Genomic DNA, 18877 nt, shown 5'->3' with positions numbered 1-18877 from the left:
TTTGAATTTTCCAATACATCGGTAAACACTGCACGTTTTTCGAGCTGAATAAACATGTTACATTGAATAAAAACACAAAAAAATATATCCAGTTAGGTAGAAAAGTAACTTATCTTGCCTTTGATAACATTTATTTGTTATATATTTGTTTTTTGACAACTTTTTCGAATCTATGTGTACAGTAATATAAACCCCCTTTCTCCTTACCTGAATAGGATTTTGGCGTTTTTACTTGAATAACAAGTATTGCCTTGTTGCTAAGTTGGAATGAAAACCAGATAGATGACATCTAATGGGCGGATATCCATATGTATTGTTTATTTTTTTTTGTGCTTTCAAAAACATTCATTAAAAAAATAAAATCGGTGTTGTCGGTTATTACAGGAAAAGTTGGTTTTATAAGAAAGAAATGGGTACTCCTTGGACGTTGAGTTCCATGATGACCAACATAAAAAAACAAGCGTCGCTCCCTTCCCGGACGCACGAGATAGTAACATTTTATTTATTTACGGTTATCTTTCAGATGCAAGGTTCCTTGTTTACTTGCGGTTGTAACGATGTAAGATTCCGTTGTACGGAAGACCAAATCGGCCATAATTTAAATATTTAAATTTATTTACTGAATTTAAATATTTAAATTGATATACTGTTTAAATGATAATATACGTCTACGATGTTTTTTATTGGCGCTTCTTTTCTTATTTTTTAATAACATTTTTTGCACCATTTACAAGTTTTTTTTTTTTACAAATATTTTTTTTAATACTGTAATAGTAAAATAAAGTTACATTTATTAATTATACGAAAAAAGTATCTCGTAATGTTTTCACAGGAGATTTTTTTCCTATTGATTTCTAACTTCATTTAATCATGAACAAATTAGTCGATGTGGTACAAATTTCTAATAAAGATTATTATTTTTTTATTATTAAAAATACATTTCATGAAAACACTCATTATAAAATGTTCACGTTGTTTAATTAAAAGTTCTCAATTTTAATCTAATAGTTTTATAATTTTGTTACAAATTTCTAATAAAGATTATTTTAATTTTAACGGTAATTTGGTTTTCATTATAAACTCCGTCATGTTAAAGGCTTGAAAATCACTTTAAATCAATTTTAATATTAAAAAAAAAAAAAAAAAAGAGAAATCAACAGGAAAAAAATCTCGTGTGAAAACATTACGAGATACTTTTTCCGTATAATTAATAAATGTATCTTTATTTTACTATTACAGTATTAAAAAAATTATTTGTAAAAAGAACTTGTAAATGGTGCAAAAAAATGTTATTAAAAATACGAAGAAAAGCGCCAATAAAAACATCATAGACATTTTGGCCGATTTGGTCTTCCGTACAACGGAATCTTACATCGTTAAAACCGCAAGTAAACAATGAACCTTGCATCTGAAAGATAACCTTATTTACTGACGTTGCCGTAGTAACTAAACGATTATTTGTCATATATTTTACTCTTTTATAAATATTAAAATAAAAAAGTTAAACATATTAATAATGTCTCACTTTTCCAAACATTTGTTTTTAAATTTCTAGCATTTGCAGATGGGTATGCTGACATTTTTTTAATTTCTTTTTAAATGACTTTTTATCGACTTCTCATTTTTACAAATATTTTTAACAAATAAATGTTATCAATGTCAAGATAAGTTACTTTTTTATCTAATTGTATAAGTTTTGTGTTTTTCTAATTTAAAGTGTTTATTCGGTTCGGATGTTGAACGCTATGCGTCAGGGAAGGGTGCCCTTAGCGTAGCGACGATTGTTTTTTTTTATGCTGGTCGCAATGGAACTCAACGCCCAAAGAGTAGCAAGAAATGCAAAATTAAAATGAAAACTTTAAAAATGCGGTAGATTAATTTCCGTGGTACCTAGTCGATAAACTTTGAAAGCTAATCCCTTGAATATACTTTTAGTTCGAGATAAATATACTTAATTGAATTACCAACCGTTTAAATGACGTCAACGATAAAAAAAAATAAAACAAACCGATTAGATAAAAAGAAATATTTGCAATTTTAGAGTCATCACTTGTTTTTCAATTATAAGTCATTATGTTTGAGAACTGACAAAAATTTACTTTATTTTCGATTGAATATTTCCTATATGATTAAACTAAAATTCTTATCTGAAATTAAATGACATGTAATTACAGGAAATTTCTTTTCTTTCGCTGATAAAACTAAATTCAAAACCCGGATGCTCAAGACAGAATTATAAATATTGGAAAAGACCTTTGTAATAATTGTAGAATTAATTCCAAGGTTGAGGTTTGTTAAAATAAAATAAAAATAAAAAAAAGCTAGATTCATGTCTGCAATAAATTAGCGAGTTATAAAGACTTATGAAAAATTTTTTAAAAATATATATCAAATTAGACGTTTATGAAAAGTTAATCGCATAAAAATTTAGTTGAAGAATACTTTTTGGAAAAAGTTGGTGGCCCTGAAAAGGGCCGTTTGGTTTGATTTTCTTTGATTAAATCAGTGTTTAACCTCCGAATCCGTAAAGGGTTCTTCCTTGTCTCTTCAGAGCATACACCACATCCATGGCGGTGACAGTCTTCCTCTTGGCGTGTTCAGTGTAGGTGACGGCATCACGGATGACATTTTCAAGGAAAACCTTCAGGACACCACGGGTTTCTTCGTAGATCAGACCAGAGATACGTTTCACACCACCTCGACGGGCAAGACGGCGGATAGCGGGTTTCGTGATACCCTGGATGTTATCACGAAGTACTTTACGATGACGCTTAGCGCCTCCTTTTCCTAAACCTTTTCCTCCCTTTCCACGACCAGACATATTCTATAAGTTTAATACACGAGAAATGTGCGACTAAAACATCAAATTCACTATATAAAGATCTCCGCACAAAATCCGGCGGACCTAGTTGAAAGCACCCCACGTGATTCTTTCTTACCAATGAGAATAAAGGGAAATATTTGAACATTTTGCGCGCATGTAACAAAGTAAAGTAGCATCAGCAGCAGCTGATAACAACCGATATAAAAGCTGTAACGGGCGTGCTCGTGGAATTCATTATTTGAAGTAAGTATTTCTATTGTAATGGCCCGTACTAAGCAGACCGCTCGTAAATCCACCGGAGGAAAAGCTCCTCGTAAGCAGTTGGCTACCAAAGCTGCACGTAAAAGTGCTCCAGCCACTGGTGGAGTGAAGAAACCCCATCGTTACAGGCCCGGTACTGTAGCTCTCCGTGAGATCAGACGTTATCAAAAATCCACTGAGCTTCTCATCAGGAAACTTCCCTTCCAACGTTTGGTTCGTGAAATCGCCCAAGACTTCAAGACCGATCTTCGTTTCCAGAGTTCTTCTGTGATGGCTCTTCAGGAGGCCAGTGAAGCTTACTTGGTTGGTCTTTTCGAAGACACCAACTTGTGTGCCATCCACGCCAAACGTGTCACCATCATGCCGAAGGACATCCAGTTGGCTCGTCGTATCCGAGGCGAGAGAGCTTAAATTCTCATTCTCTCTTTTCTTATTTTCAAACGGCCCTTTTCAGGGCCACAAATTTATTCTGAAAGCTTTTCTTGACTTGTAATTTAATGCGATATTTATGTTTTTAAATATTCTATTCTCCCATTGACTTTTTAAATTTTATTTCACTCTTTACGTTTATTTAATAAGTAAAACAAACATTTTTCCCACATCAAATTTTATTTTATTTTTCATTAAATAAAAATGCACTTTGGCTTTAGTAAAATTGCATATTTTCAGATCATTTGTCTGTTAAGAACTCTTGTCTGAATTTAAGTCTACCAGCAACAAACTGATATTCTAAAACTAAGATGTTTATGCATATTAACCTTAACTTAAGCCGAATATTTCCTATGAGGTTTCACCGAGCAATGGATCAAATAGATTAGTAATTTAAAATAAATTAAAAGTAATTATTATAAATAACCCAAAAAGGGTTGAGATGCCGTGAAACCAAACCTTTAAAAAATTACCTATCAAAACTCACTCGTATGTCAAAGCATTAATTTATAACCTAAACCCAAAGATAATCTGCATAAAATAACTCAAAACGTTGATCTGCCGTACAATTAAACAAACCTCGTCATTTTCGTCCACTCAGATTTCTTCGGAAAAATTCTCTATTTATATACGTTATTACTGTTTACTAAATTCAAATTTTATATAGTTTTATGTATGCAGAAAGTTATTATACTAATAAGAATGGCGGACGTACACGAGTGCTACTGCTACCCCTCTAGCGAAATACACATCGGCTCAGATGTACACAGTTCGACTGGGGGAGCGCCTAGTTTTCTTATTTATTATGGCTTTTTTTTTTTGCTTGTTCGAATTGTGTTTGTTTGTTTTGTGAGTGGGGTTGATGGATATTTTTTTTTTCATTTTGGTTTGAACTTAGCGAATTATTTTGTTATGATTTTTTGAAATACATATCGGGATCAGTGGGAGAAATGAAGGTACTGGTCGCGATTAGAGTTCCCTGCCGAACACCCTAAAAAAACACTTAGTTGCCATAGTAACTAAACGATCATGAATTTTTATCGACTTTGTTTTACTGTGTATGAATATTGAAATAAAAGACATTACGGTAAATATCCAGATACGCTACTACAAAACGCCGACCACTCTAATTTGTTTTTTTTATAGGTAATTGAGGTCGCTGACAACGAATCTGATAGTCAAACTTGGGGCAAATTTACCGTTTGCATAGTATTAACCCCTGAACCCACGAACTGCTGTCCACCATTTTGCAGCTTCCGTTTATGCTACGCGCATGCACGCTGTAGCATAAACGACGGCTTCACCAAGCAAACTACGTTGGGGTGAGGGGATTTTTTTTTTCCAGGACATAGAATTTTCTAATTTAAAAAAATACATTATAGCACTTTTGGGGTGGAAAATTTAAAATTAGCTGAAAAAGAAATAAAACAAGAAAAGGAAAGCATTCCAAGTTGGAGTAGGAGGGGGGGGGGTAATTTATCTTTTTTTTTTTTTTTTTTTTTTTTTTACCTGGAACATAGAATTTTCAAATTTTCAAAAAGTAACGCACCGACATACCAATTAGAACACCATTTAACATTTTCCGAAGATTTTACTGTGTACATTGGGGGCATGAGCGGGGGGGGGGGATGTGATGTTGGGGCGCGCGCGCCCCAACATCACATCCCCCCCCCCCGCTCATGCCCCCAATGTACACAGTAAAATCTTCGGAAAATGTTAAATGGTGTTCTAATTGGTATGTCGGTGCGTTGAAAAATGTTTACCAAACTGCAAAAGCACCTATTAAGCCACATAAGTTCTATAATTGAATCCCCCTCCCGCAAAAAAGAATGAAAAACAAAGATGTTTGGTGCTTATGTTTTTGTAAACCACATTAAAAACTACGCGAGACAAAAAAAAAAAAAAAAAAGTCCAATTTGTTGTACTTTTCTTTAACTGTAAGTCATTAAAAAAATGTCAGTCCGTAAGTTTTTGGTACGCCATGTGAGAAGGCAGTTTGCTAGGTGAAGCAAGCCGTCGTTCATGCTGCAGCGCACGCGCGTAGCGTAAACGGAAGCTGCAAAATGGTGGAAAGTTATTCGTGGGTTCGGGGGTTAATACCATGCAAACGGTAAATTTGCCCCAAGTTTGACTATCAAATTCGTTGTCAGCGACCTCAATTACCTATAAAAAAGCAAAGTAGAGTGGTCGGTGTTCTGTAGTAGTGTATCTGGATATTTACCGTTATATATTTGTTTGACAACTTTTTCCAATCTGTACAGTAATACAAACCCAGAAAATGAATTAATACTTATAAAATATTTTCTGACTGAATACTTGTTATCTTGAGTTCCACTTTTCTTTTATACAAGACCCATGAGTTATTTCCGTTTGTTTAAAATAGTAATTTTATAATAATTAGTGAAGTCATTATTTTCTAAGACTTCGGTTTTATATATGGGAGATAACTAAAAACTCAATTAGATTGATTTTCGCAAATTGTTCTCGATAATTTTTTTTATCAATATAATTATATTGTAACCGCCTGATTATAGTAATTTTTAGTTTAATTACTGCGATATTACGTTGTCGTTCTAAAATACCGTTTCTTTCAAATAAATATGTAGTGAACTTAAAATTTGAAAGAAAAAATAATGAAAAACTCCTTACATTTTGCGACAATATGAAAACTATGAGTATGCATTTGTTATTTTAAAACCATGAACTGGGTCACAAATTAAAATTGTATTCACAACCTAGAAAAATAATTAAACTGAATTTTAAAACGTTTGAAAGTAAAATATCTTAATCTAATAAAATTTTTAATAATCAAGAATCGCCTTTAAAATTTCGAATGAATCACTTCTGAATAATCGCATTATAACATAGAAAGTGAAGAAACAATCGTGAAAAAATGAGTGGCCCTGAAAAGGGCCGTTTTGGGATTTTGTTTTCTTTCGAAGAAAACGCTGTTTACTTGGCACTGGTGTACTTGGTGACAGCTTTTGTTCCCTCAGAGACAGCATGTTTAGCCAACTCGCCAGGGAGAAGAAGACGGACAGCGGTCTGGACCTCACGGCTGCTAAGTGTTCTTTTCTTGCTGTAATGTGAAAGACGGCTGGCTTCATTAGCGATTCTCTCAAAAAGATCGTTCACAAAACTGTTCATAATAGACATGGCTTTGCTAGAAATTCCAGTGTCAGGATGAACTTGTTTCATTACTTTGTAAATGTAGATGGAATAACTTTCCTTCCTCTTCTTTTTCCTTTTCTTGCCATCACGGGCAGGTTTAGCCTTACCGGCTTTCTTAGCGCCTTTCTTGCTAACTTCGGGTTTAGGAGGCATTTTAAATTTACTGTAGGAAACTCGCTCGAATTCTTTATATATGAGTAAAACCGGCTCCCACGTCATCGATGTATTTGCTACATTTTCATTGGTTCAAAAATGAACACAAAGAAAAATTTGAAAAATGGAAAAGCGCTAAAATATCAGCAGGTGCTTGGTCGCACGACCGTTAATTTTCCCGGCGGGCACTGACTGTTTTGGGTAAATCTTTCAAATAAATGATTTTTCCCGATTCGTTCTCTTTCTTTTCTCTCTTTTGAATACAAAACTATGCGCAGGAACCCGAACAAAAGAACAAAAAAAAAAAAAAAAAAGGATTTGATACTTCAACGTAACAAAAATAAAATGAATAAGCCATTTTAAAATAAAAATAAAATGGCTTTTTTTGTGGCTCTATCCTTCTAACTGTTAATTAGTTTATCTTCGGGGGTGGAAATCCCCTTTCGTTTTAATGCTCTCATAAAAAAAATGTACAACTTAATTGTTAATAATTAAATTCTACAGCGATTCACATTGTGTTTACTATAATATGCCGTGACCTTCGTGGGTCACGAATATACTCGTCTGCGGCAATGTGTGTAACGTGGTGCTCGGTAGAAATGGCACCGGTAAAAAGGGCACTGGTAAAAATAGCACCGGTAAAAATGGCACCGGTAAAATTGGCACAGGTAAAAATGGCACAAGTGAATAACTAGGTAAAAATGGCACCAAAAGGTGCTACTGAAGCTATGGGGTCTCAAATTCTAACCTCATTTTGGGTTTTGTAAAAGTTCCTATTTTCTTGCCGTCAACGAGGACAGAGTTAGACACAAGGTCGATTTTTAATATCCAGCCCCCCCCCCCCAAAAAAAAGGGGCAGTTTTCATCGGAACAAAAGATTACAATTACCTCAGTTTAGAAGCATTGTTTATCTAAAGGTTCTTATTTAATTGCACCCCGCTAGGGCAAATTTAGACACAAGGTTGGTTTTAAATCTGGGGAATATCCAGCTCCCCAAAAAGGGGCATTTTCGATCGGAATAAAAAATTACAATTACCTCAGTTTAGAAGCATTGTTTATCTAAAGGTTCTTATTTAATTACACCCCGCGAGGGCAAAGTTAGACACAATGTCGGTTTTTAATTTGGTGACTATCTAGCTCCCCAAAATGGGGTACTTAGGACTAATGAATCGCAACTTATCAAGGATAAAACACACTCGAGGATAAGGGTTAATGTGGAAGTTTTCAATTACACTAAACAAAATGCATCTTTTCTGGACAAGTTGTAGTTGTATTTTTGGGTTCTTTTTTCATAATGAATCGCTAGTTATCAAGGATAAAATACACACGGGGATAAGTTTTTTTCCCCCCTAAAACAAAATAAAAATGATCCAGAAAAGATGCACTTTGTTTAGTGTAATTAAAAGCTCCCTGGTTGACACTTATCCTCGACTGGCTTTTATCTTTGATAAAAGAAAAAACTAATTTTGGTGCACTCTAAATTTATTTTATCATTGAATGTATTTTATCGTTGATAAGTTGGGCTTTGCCATTTTTTCTTATTTATCCAAAACTGCTATTATTGAATAAATATTGAACTCTGGAATGTTTCTGTTAAACTAGAGAATCTGCACAGAATTTCTGTCGGAGGTTGCATCGACTGATACGTTAACAAAGTGTAGTATCACTTCTGATGCTACACTCCACCTATTATCTCCCCGTTCAATTGTAACACCAAAGAGGGGCCACATCAGATCAGTAGGGTCGATGTGACGTTTTTTGTTAAATGTGATAATCAATCCCGGGCGAACACCGGTTACAGAAAAAAAAATAATTTTTTTTAGTTAATATTTTTATGTATCAAAATCTTGTTGTTGAGATACCATACGGTCGGGGGATAAAAATAGAAATCGCCTGCTAAACTTGAAAGCGAAAGATTACTTAAAACATTTTTTTTAACCAAAATACGCTCGCGTTTGAACTACACAAGCCAAACACAAAATATTCCGAATCAGAGCTTTGAAATGTCGGTCGGCTTGAAATGTGTTGGATGACAGGTGAAATGTCGGATCGTTTTTGATCTGAGAAACACACACACACACACACACACACACACACACACACACACACACACACACACACACACGAAACAGATCGGGCCTGATAAAAGAATTCATGACGTCAGCCCAAGGTTCGACATGAATTGTTTTTCAATATGACTTATCTAACAATGTCTTTTGGCAAATTGTTTTGGGCGCTAAAAGGGAATTCTAACATGTAAAGAATATTTTTTAAAAATCACACGGATGTTTTTACAAAACAAATAAATTCAAAGGGGAAAGAATGTCAAACGGATATTTTTTAAATAGATGAAAGCTGGTGATCTATTACAAGCTAAACAATAATATTTCCTCTGATTATCAGTTGATAATATGGAAAACACCATTATAAAGAAGGCGGGGTCAGACAAGTTGGGGAGGAGTCAATTTGATTTTGGAAATTGGGGGCGGAAAAATAATACCTGCCACAGGCCAAATTGACCAATGAGAAGGAATCAGGTGGATTGTTATCAATCAATTTGATTGGTCGAAGACGAACGTAGGCGTCGTCATTATTCAAGGGTTTTACTATATAAGATCTGTAAAACTCGATTTAGAGAGAGAGAGAGAGAGAGATAGGAGATAAGAAGAGAGAAGACAGAGAGAGATCTCTGGAGAGACAGAGATAAGGTCTCGGTAGAGGACTCCAGGCACCCAACTTCTCTCTCCCCCTCGCTGGTCGCCAGAGAGCTCAATTTGCAACTTAATAGAATTCAGAGGACCTAGGAAGAGACCAGCCAGAACACCTTAGTGATAATTACAATGGTCCGCGACTCCGACTGAGTATTTCAACAACAAGCTCATTCACAAATCTAATTGCTTGCTTCCATTTAATCTTCAATTGTACATACGTCTGTAGATAATCATTTATGAATTTTCTAAATACATTATATATCAACCAATCTCCAGAGTTTGTTTGCTAATGTGCTGTTGTTCCATGTAATTTTAATTCTTTTTACTTGCCACTTGTGACCCCGTTCCCGTCAACGAACACCCAGTCAACAGGACAACCAACTAGATGATCAAGAAGAACAGGCCTTGAGGACTGTGCAACCGAGAAGAGTCCTCCAACGCCTTGACGAGGACTCACTGGGTGACGCGACGTACCAACGGTTGGCAGACCTAGTTGCCCAGGCGACATAATTAATTACCCGGTAACTAGTATAGTCATAATTGGGCATCGACCCAGGGTTAAGATCATAACTGGGCCGCGATCAGAGGTTCAAGGTCGTGTAAGGTCACGTTCAAGGTCACACAATGAAGAATTAATAAATCCTTTCAGACTGAGACAATTTTAATTTTTGTTCTGATCCAGAGTTCCTCTTGTAGGAGAGCTGGATATTGCCCACATAAAAAAAAACGACCTTGTGTCTAACTTTGCCCTCTTGGGGAAGCAAGTAAATAGGAATACTCAAGATGAGAATAGTAGTCCAAAGCTGGAATGGGAACAGTAACACAAAATTCTCAAAGCTAAACTGTATCAATGTTGTTAATTACCAAAAATTGCCTTATTAACAAATTAAACAGACACATAAACTAAAGTGAAAGATAACACGTGTTGTCGCGTATACGTGCGAAAAGGTTTTATGACCAATTCATCTCACAGTTTCATGCTCACAGTTGAGTATGAAACCGTTCTGGGGACATTTCTGGGGTCAATCGGTCACTGAGTATATTTCTGACATAAAATTATGAAGAAACTTCTTTATACTCATAAAGGGGTCGATAACTTGTCTCCATTGCCGACATGTTGCAATGCAGGAGTTCCATACAAAAAGAAACAACACTAAGTGTACATAAATTACGAGGAACGAATAACATAATGTTGATTTCTGATTTCAATATCAGAAGCCGTCATCAAATGGACTGTTCCTCGCTATAATTGTTTATGCCTAATTTATTTTGTTTGTATTTTTGAAAAATATATAAACTGCTTATTTTTATTTTATTTTTACTTTTAGCATATCTTGCGTTTGGTAGAATTTATTTGTTGTATATTTTACTTTTTCATTTTGTTGTCTATAGTAATAAATGTTCGATAATTCTTATTTTTAAGGCATTTATTAGTATAGACATCGAATCGAATATATGGTAAAGAAACAAATAAATAGAAGTAACTAATTAAAATAAAAGGAACTTGTTTGTAAATAAGGGAGATTTTTTAAATTTATTTCTGCCCAGTGTTCAACTTATAATAGGGGAGAAGAGGTGAATGAATTACCACACAGATGAAAAAAGTTATTTCTGACACCTGTGACGTAATAGCACTTTGGGAAATCTCAAAAACGAGATTCGTATTTACGATCTATTTAAATTTGACAAACTTCTCATTATTTTCTGTAACACCGGTGACGTCACAGTACATGACCTAACTTTTGGAAAACTCAAAACGAGGGTAAAATTTGAGACCAGATCGGTCGTCTAGCACCCTTTTTAATTCGACAAGTTTCGCACGTTTTCCTATTTTAATATACTGTGAGATATTCATGCATGTTCTCGTTTTGTCATTTTTCTCATTAATCCATTACGTGCCATTTTTACCTATTTATTCACTTGTGCCATTTTTACTGGTGCCATTTTTACCGGTGCCATTTTTACCAGTGCCATTTTTACCGGTGCCATTTTTACCAGTGCCATTTTTACCGGTGCCATTTTTACCGGTGCCATTTTTACCTAAATTCGTGTAACGTATTTGTAGAATTCAAATCTACAAAATATTAATTTGCCGTTACATCAAAACACTGATGCAATATTTGCATGCATGTATAAAGCGCAAAGGGTTTGTTTTACTGTACACATAGATTCGAAAAAGTTGTCACAAAACAAATAAAGAACAAATAAATGTTATCAAAGGCAAGATAAGTGTTGTGGTTGCAAGGTTGAACAATAATTAGTAAGGAAATACAATGAAGACGCAAACAACAAGATAACGCAATAATAAGTGTATTAAAGAAAAGGTATATTTACAATATGTACAAATGACAGTGTCGAGTCAGAGAGTCTTGGTGGGAGGACATGTACGCTCTTCGGCGTCACTTCTGGTGGCATTTGAGTAAGACACACCAAGGCCAACCTAGGCTTGCCATTTATAGTGTTATGTTATTCGCATATGCAAATAAGTGGTTGCCACCACAACACCCCCCTCCCAAGATTTGAAGTCACACAGATTTCAATATCTTTTTCTTTACGTATACGGTGGGAGCTGCCCACTCGCTGTGTTCTAATTTTGATAGAATTCCCGTCTGTTCCAATCTATTTAATTCTTTATCAATCTTTTCCAACCCAGCGAACGGAACATTTCGCTTTTTTCTAAAAATTGGGCTGGCGTTTTCTTTGTTCAAACGAGGCCTTGAATTTATTGCAGCGACCTAAGTTAGTCGTGAATGCCTCAGGAAATAATTCTTTTAAATCGTCTTTTATATTTACTGTTGTTGGAGAAGAACATTCTAATTTTTTACAGAATGTATTGATTGGCTTATCCCATAGTCCGAATTTCTCAATTAAATCTATTCCAAACAGATTTTCACTATTTTTTAGTACGAATATTTTTAATTTCTTCGAAATCCCTTTCAATTTTATCGGGAGGACAACTTCTCCTTCAAATTTTATACCACCACCAGTTACCGTCCGGACTGCTTTACTAGTTTTCATCATGGCCGGTTTTCTCAACTTTTTCCACGTATTCAGGTTTATTATAGAAACATTGGAGCCAGAGTCGAGTTGTAACTTTATTGATGTTTTAAATATTTCCACTTTTACGTATTTTCGCCGATCTTTGTCTAATTTTGTATTTGATTTTGTTTGCTGTACTCTCTTTCTGGTGTAATCTTTATATCTGCAGCAATCGCTTTTGTGTCCCACCTTCTTACAAATGTAGCATTTTTTCTTCTTATAAGGACAATCTGATTCCCAATGCTTTTCTGCACATCTTTTACAGTTATATCTAGGAAGAGGCTTGTTATATTCTGTACTATATTTATGGTTATTATCTTTGGAATATCCCGTTCCATTGCTTTTCTTTGTAAAGTTCTTGGTTGGTGCGTATGGTTTTCTAACTTTTCTTACATATGCCACTCCGGATTCTTCTATATTTTTTTAATCCTTTTTTAGTGTAATGGCCCTTTCACAGTCCTCTGCTAGTTTCTGGAGGGTTAAATCTTGCTCAGATTCCAGCTTAGACAACACTCGTCTGCGTATTTCTGCATTTTTCGTGGAAACTAACCCTTGAGCGAAGATTAGACATTTAAAATCTTCTACCGTTAGTTCTGCAAGCTTAAAATTATCGCAGTTTTTATTGACAACTGATGCGTATGTCAAATAATCTTGGTTGTCCATCTTTCTTAGATTCATGCACAGCCATCTTTTATGAAAAAGAGATATATTTGGATTAAATAATTCTTTTAGTAATTTTACAGCTTCCATGAACTCTAATTCCGCAGTTTTTTTAGGTAATATGTAATCTACGAATTTGCTGTGTTCTGATGTACCCAATTTTCTGAGTAAGAGGCTCACTTTCTGACTATTTGGCCAATTTTTACAGTCCAGTTGAAAAACATCCTCGTATCTTGTGCAGTATGCTTCAAAATTCTTCTCTTCCTCAGGCACATAATGAAATGTGTCCATGCTATTAAAAATAGTTGTATGGGAGAAATTAACACTATCGACATTTTCTCGATTACTCTTTAGTAGTTCCAGTGTTTTAACAAAACGTTCCTCTTGTCTTTCTTCATATTCCAATTGTAGTTTCTTATGCCTTTCTTCCTGTTCCGATTGCAGTTTTTTCTGCTTTAATTGTGCCATTTTCTGCTTTTCTTCTTGTTCCTGCTGCCATTTCAATAATCTGTCCTCTCTCTTTTCCTCGCGGTCAGCCTGTGCCTGTATTTGTGTTTGCAAAAGCTCGTTTTGTGTAGCTTGTCTGCGTTCATCCCGCTCAGCCTGTGCTTGTAAAAATTGCATGAACATTTTTGATAAGTCTTCCATGTCTTTTTTTTTTTTTTTTTTTTAGTGTGTAGTTAAAAAAAAATATTGTACCATGTACAATATACACCTGTTTGGGTTACAACAAAAAAACAAATTGCTGTAAGCTCCTGTTTTCAATAATAATATCACTGCTTGCAATAATGTATTCTTTTTGCGAGTCACGCTGCAAAAAAAAATAAAACAGGCAGGTTTATCTGGAATCACGAAATGGAATTGACTTTCCGTTTTTAGGCACTTACTAATAAGTAACTCTTTCCACCAAATAAAAGTTTGGTTTTTTTTTTTTTTTTTTTAATCGAGTCACAATTGAATAAATGTATGCAGTACATTTAGTTCTTTGAGTTTTTTGTTTTTTTTTTAGTATTTTAGTAATTAAAATACCTCTTAAATTGAGATTACCTTTTTTTTTCCGTGACATTTTACTGTATTATCCGTTATTCAGTGACAACTTCAAGAAAAAAAATCCTTTCCTTGAATTTTAGTTTTAGCTGTGGTATTTCCTTTTAGTACCGACGTCAACCAAAACATTAATTAAAAAGTCCTTTAGTTGTTGTTTTGTTTACGGAGAACAGTAATTAGAATCCACTGGTGAACTTTTTCTGTAGGTTACTTCCTTGCTTTTCGTAATACGGGTCTGACCTGTCGTTTTTGCAACAGAACAAAGTTCGCTTTTCGTTTGCAAGTTGGTCCTTTAGTAAGATTTGTCGTGTAGCGACAAACAAAAATTCACTTTTACATTCGTTTGCAAGTCGGATTCCCAGAAAACAGCGTAAATTGTCGCTTTTGCCACGTTAGAGTTTTTTTTTTTTTCACTTGAGTTGAAACTTCTCTTTAGCGTAAAATCCGTTTGCTCGTCAACACTTTGCATTCCTTAAAAAAAATGGTCAACCTTTGCGTTGTACTTTTTTTTTTTTTTTTTAAATAGTTCTTCGTCAAACTGTTATATTTGACGTTTCATATCTCGTCGCCAACTGTTGTGGTTGTAAGGTTGAACAATAATTAGTAAGGAAATACAATGAAGACGCAAACAACAAGATAACGCAATAATAAGTGTATTAAAGAAAAGGTATATTTACAATATGTACAAATGACGGTGTCGAGTCAGAGAGTCTTGGTGGGAGAACATGTACGCTCTTCGGCATCACTTCTGGTGGCATTTGAGTAAGACACACCAAGGCCAACCTAGGCTTGCCATTTATAGTGTTATGTTATTCGCATATGCAAATAAGTGGTTGCCACCAGAACAATAAGTTACTTTTCTAACTAACTGGATTTGTTTTTAGTGTTTATATTCAATGTAACATGTTTATTCAGCTCGAAAAACATACAGTGTTTATCTATGTATTTTAAAATTCAAAATGGCAGCCGACTCTCTCTCGGAGATGGTAAGTTTGGGAAAAGGAGTTATAAATAAAAAAACAGTCAAAATACTGTTAAAATCCCGCCGAATATATGTCAGCCTATGTCACGGTAACATATTGAGCGAGTTTCTAACAGTATTTTATTTGTTTCTTTTTTATTTATAACTAATTTTCCCAAACTTACCGCCTCAAAGACAGAGGTTCGAGTATCATTCTTATGAGTCGGCTGCCATTTTAAATTTTCGAGTACATCGACAAACACTGTATGTTTTTCGAGCTGAATAAACATGTTACATTAAATATAAACACTAAAAACATATCCAGTTAGTTAGAAAATTAACTTATCTTGCCTTTGATAACATTTATTTGTTTTGTGACAATTTTTTCGAATCTATGTACCCAGCGCAAGCAACTATTTTTTACCATTTATTAAAATTTAACATTAATTAAAATTATGTTAAGGATATTTTTTTGTAAGAAACATATTTCATTCTTATTGATTTTTGAAAGAAATTAAAAAAAAAATAAGTTAATTTTAAAGAATAGCCAACAAAACAAAAGTTTAAAATATAAATATACACCCATATATTACCAAAGGTATGTTTCCTTTTTAGTTAAAAGAAGCTAGTGTAATGCCTGTCAAGATAGAACGAAAATCAAAATGGTGTTCTCATAAGAATGATACTCGGACCTCGATAATAGCTTAAAAAAAAATCGAGAATTTAACAAAATGTTGGTAAAGCATTACATTAATTTTTTTCTCCCTTGAGCTATGTGTATGTGTGTATATATTGTTGCGGACTTTATGTCGCCTATAATTCTGCACCACTAGGTGTGGCAGAAATTTCGTGAAAATAGTGAATAATTCCACCCCCTGTCTTTCCAAGCTTATAACTCCTCGAAAAATGCAATTCAAGCCCTAATTTTTTTTTCAATAAAAGGAGCAAGGACCAAGGTTTTATTAAAAAAACAAAAAAAAAATGTGTTTTAAAAAAAAAAAAGGTTTTAAACTTCGGACTTTACAGGTAAATTCCTAAAAAAACTATTCTTTTTTTTTGTTTTAAATTTGAATATATTATTTATTGACCTTTTCTCTTCAATTTGTTATATTATAAGACTTTGGTACATAAATTAATTATTTACTTTTTAATAGACATTTCAAAATGTGAGGCGTGAATTATTCGACCCCCTGTCTTTCCAAGCTTATAACTCCTCGAAAAATGTAATTCAAGCCCTAATTTTTTTTTCAATTAAAGGAGCAAGGACCAAGGTTCCATTAAAAAAAAAAAAAGAAAAAACAAATAGCGTGGTTTTAAAAAAAAGGTTTTAAACTTCAAACTTTACAGGTAAAATTCTAAAAAACACTAATTGTTTTTTGTTTTAAATTTGAATATATTATTTATTGACCTTTTCTCTTCAATTTGTGAGTATATTAATTATTTACTTTTCGGTGAGTAAATTAATTATTTACTTTTTAATAGAAACTTGAAAATGGGGGGGGGGGGCGTGAATTAAAAAAAAACGTTTGTCTAAAATATTATATTCGGTTTATTGGAAAGAACATAAAATTTCACATTGACCCTGAAAATATCGTAAAAATAGAATCAATAGAAAAATTTTGATAGATTGTTAAAGTTTAAAAATTGAAAAATATTGAGTTCGGAAAATTCATTACTGTTTAAAAAAAAAAAAATTTCTATTACTTTTAAAACAACTTTAATAGTTTATTTTGGAAGTATAATCCATAAAGAAAATAAATAACCCACTTTTAACAGAGAAATTACGAGATTTCTATATTTTATTCGCAGTTTCGTGTTAGGGGTGGTCAAAAATTCCTACAAAAATTCTGATACACCTACTGCACCACCATATGTAAAATATACACACATGCTGTGTTATATGATTTTAGGAAAACTCGTCTCTGGAAAACTCGTCCCCTTTTGCTAGGTAGGAAAACTGGTCCCTTATTGAATAAATATCGATTGAAAACACATTTTATGACCGTTCTTGAAGATATTTTCTTTAAAAGAGAAAACACATCCAATAATATTAAAAAAAAAAAAAATTACTTGTTTACTGTTGTTTAAAAAAAAAAATTAATTTTTCTAAGTTTTAGTTTTCTACCTAGCTTTGAAAGTTTTTGGTCTTTCAACTTATTTTAAAGAATTTATTTAGTTTAAAAAAGAAAGTAATGTCGAGTGTTACTTATGAACAAAAAAATGTCCGACATAAGAGGATCACGTCTTAGGAGGATAATTGCTCAAAAATAGAAAATTAAAGAAAATATTAAGGTATAGTTTTAAAACGAGCCCCCACCCACCCCAAAGAAAATAAATTTGTATATTTTTAGGTAATTGCACATCCCATAATATTTAAAAATATATGTTTACATGTTTATTGTTTTAAAAAAATTAAATTGATTTTTCTAAGTTTTCGTTTTTTACCTAGGTTTGTAAGTTTTTGGTGTTTAAACTTATTTTAAAGAGTTTATTTAGTTAAAAAGAAATAACAAGTTAATGTCGCATTCGACATTACTTAGTAAATAATTTTTAACAAAAAAATGTCCGAAAATTAAAGAAAATACTGAGGTAGATATAGTTTTAAAACGAGCCTCCCCCACCTCCAAAAGAAAATAAATGTGTATTTCTAAGTACTGCACAGTGCACAAGTGTCCCCGAAATGACTTTTAAACGATACCCTCTCCTCCCGATCTTAAGAGAAGCTTTCGAAATAATAACGTTATTACTCAGCGCAGTACCAAAATTATCGTGTTTTCTTTTTTGTTGTTTTGTAATAACACAAGAATTATTTAAACTGACTTAATTCTTCTAAATAAAATAATCGCTTTCTTTGATAATACGTGTTTTCTTTATTTTTGTTTCGTAATGACACAAAAAGTGTTAAAACTAGAGTATTTTTTTAATAAATATTTGGTTTCGTTTTTCGTATCTTGACTTCGTGATCAAGTTTATTTTTTAAGTAAGAGTTAAAAAATAATTTTAAAAAATATTATGGGGGTGCATAGTCTCTTTTAAAAACAATATCTCCTTCGAGAACCGTAATAAAATGTGTTTTCAATCGATATTTATTCAATAAGGGACCAGTTTTCCTACCTAGTAAAGGGGGGGGGGTACGAGTTTTCCGGGCACCGGAAAACTCGTACCCCAAAACTCCCATCTCATTTTAAAACTATATCTACCTCAGTATTTTCTTTAATTTTCGGACATTTAAAAAAAAAAAATTATTTTCTAAATAATGTCGAGTCTGACATTACTTGTTATTTCTTTTTAATTAAATAAACTCTTTAAAATAAGTTTAAACACCAAAATCTTACAAAGCTAGGTAGAAAACGAACACTTGGAAAAATCAATTTAATTTTTTTAAAACAATAAACATGTAAAAATATTTTAAAAAAATATTATGGGATGTGCATTATTTCCTAAAAATATACAAATTTATTTTCGTGGGTTCAGGGCCGCAAATGGTAAATTTGCCCCAAGTTTGACTATCAGATTCGTTGTCAGCGACCTCAATTACCTATTAAAAACAAATTAGAGTGGTCGGTGTTCTGTTGTAGCGTATCTGGATATTTACCCCCAAAACAAATATATAACAAATAA

The 18877-nt window shown here is 33.3% G+C and overlaps 1 long non-coding RNA gene and 1 pseudogene across 6 annotated transcripts in view; both read right to left on the bottom strand.

The window, feature by feature from the left end:
* The window catches only part of LOC145286113 (uncharacterized), a 111658-nt gene that overhangs the window by 26208 nt on the left and 66573 nt on the right, over window positions 1-18877 (bottom strand). For 3 of the 5 annotated variants that reach the window (XR_013869101.1, XR_013869102.1, XR_013869103.1), the window contains exon 1: window positions 208-675. The exons of the other annotated variants lie outside the window; for them this stretch is intronic. This is a non-coding gene — a long non-coding RNA (uncharacterized LOC145286113). Of the gene's footprint in view, window positions 1-207; window positions 676-18877 lie in introns of those variants that run through there. 5 annotated transcript variants of the gene reach the window in all.
* Window positions 5264-7032, bottom strand: LOC145286109 (histone H2B, gonadal pseudogene; annotated as a pseudogene). Its single transcript, XR_013869100.1, has one exon. The product of XR_013869100.1 is annotated as a histone H2B, gonadal pseudogene (transcript).

This window comes from Euprymna scolopes, chromosome 10 (genome assembly GCF_053919585.1).
Source record: "Euprymna scolopes isolate OS-2025 chromosome 10, ASM5391958v1, whole genome shotgun sequence".
Taxonomy (NCBI): domain Eukaryota; kingdom Metazoa; phylum Mollusca; class Cephalopoda; order Sepiida; family Sepiolidae; genus Euprymna; species Euprymna scolopes.
The sequence above is the reverse complement of the archived record's forward strand: the minus strand, read 5'-3'. Positions and strand labels throughout refer to the sequence as shown.